At 50.6% G+C, this 1667-nt stretch overlaps 1 long non-coding RNA gene across 1 annotated transcript in view; it reads left to right on the top strand.

Moving 5' to 3' along the window:
* The window catches only part of LOC116073162, a 13293-nt gene extending 12738 nt beyond the window's left edge, over nucleotides 1-555 (top strand). The window contains exon 3 of the long non-coding RNA XR_004111700.1: nucleotides 356-555. This is a non-coding gene — a long non-coding RNA (uncharacterized LOC116073162). The remainder of the gene's footprint in view (nucleotides 1-355) is intronic.
* Nucleotides 556-1667: the final 1112 nt, after the last annotated feature.

Here is a 1667-nt window from a genome sequence, read left to right as displayed (position 1 = left end):
CGTGCCCACCTGGCCAGAATCCCGTGTCCCGCGGAACAAGGGGCCCCCGCGAGAAACCCCGGTCCGTGACATGTGTAGGTGTAGGTGTGTGTGTGTGTAGGTGTAGGTGTGTGTATATATGTGTGTGTATTCATTGATTTTCTTTTTTTCCCCTCATAATCTTTAGCCTAGCAGAGTGCTGGGTACTTGGTACCTGAGAAAGAGGTGGGAGGGCTTAAGTACCATCAAGAGGCCACACCCACTATGTGACATCTAGTCATTGCTAATCTGTGCCTCAGTTTCTTCTCTTATATATATTCTTTCTGATATATGGAAAGTCAATGAAGTCAGTGGCTTCTCAACTTTTTTTCCTTAGCAATGGAGCCCCACCTCCCAGCCCCACCCATTACAACTAAGTACGGAGGTGACTGGGGAGATGGCCTCCGTAAATAAAGTGCTTGCCGTGCAAATGTAAAGACCTGAGCTCAAGTCCCAGAATCTATGCCGCCATCACTGCCACCGCCGCCACTGCCGCCATCACCACCACTCCAACCAACCAACCAACCAACAAACAAACAAGGCAGGTGGCAGAGATGGGAGACTCCCTGGGGCTTGCTGGCCAGCCAGTGGGGTTGAATCAGTGAGCTCCAGGTTCAATAACAGACCCTATCCCCAGTGCAGTGCACATGAGAAAGGCATTCTTTGGGTACACACTTGCCCAAGCATATGGACGTGTCTGCATACACACACACTAAAATAAAATAAAATGAAATAAAATAAAATAAACCCCAGGACAGCAGTGAGATGAGTCCAGGGACAGCCCAGGAAACAGACTGAGAGAGCACTGTGTCTCCGCTCATCCTCAGCTGACCTTCATACTCACTAACATGTTACATGCCAAATGTTCCATAAATACCTATCGGTAGCCAACTGCTCTGATTTCTTCCAGGCCTTTCCCGCTGTTGCCCTGAAGTGCTCCACCCCGTGTCCCTCCACCTGGCTGAATCTGAATATTCCGTCCTCTCTCCTCTGTGGGCAAGGCTGCCCTGCTTCAGAGGCTACCCTGTGTGTACTGTGGAGGAGTCCTTGGGTCCGGGCATTGCTTATAAAATTTCACTGGTGTTCCCAATCAGACCCAGGGCTCCCAGGGGAGATGGAAGCCAGCTCTGAGATCCTCTCTTAAGCTAGCCAGAGAGTCTCTGCTTTTCTCTGAGCTTCTAGATAAAAACCCTCCGGGGGGAAGGGGTGTTTTTGGCTAAAATCAAATCGTGTGCTTCCCAACCAGATGCCTCACTGCCTCGCCAGACTTCAGCCCTCTGACCTTTGCACCTCATCTATAAGATGGTGCTAGCAACACCTACTGCGGAGCAGGTGTACTTCAGAGCATGTACCCTGGTTGTCAGTCACTACCTGTGGCAAAACCAATGCCCTTAGGCCCCAGCACTCCAGCCTCCCTTCTGGAGATCCAGATACCCACAAAGTCACCAGCCTGTGTCAGCATCTGACCTAGAAGGAGCTGAAGACACCACACCCTTTGGCTCTTTCACAGTGCCAGAGATTGCTGTTACTTTCAGGTGCTGTTCTTTGAATGCTCTTGGGTCTCCCTGATGGTTTACTGCTTGTTTCCTTGGTGGGTTGGCTCCAGACAGGAGGAGAGAAGAGATGAAGCCATTTGGTAATGGTCCAGA

Source organism: Mastomys coucha, unplaced genomic scaffold (genome assembly GCF_008632895.1).
Source record: "Mastomys coucha isolate ucsf_1 unplaced genomic scaffold, UCSF_Mcou_1 pScaffold23, whole genome shotgun sequence".
Lineage (NCBI taxonomy): Eukaryota > Metazoa > Chordata > Mammalia > Rodentia > Muridae > Mastomys > Mastomys coucha.
Note: the sequence above shows the minus strand (reverse complement) of the source record. Positions and strands in the feature narration are given on the sequence as shown.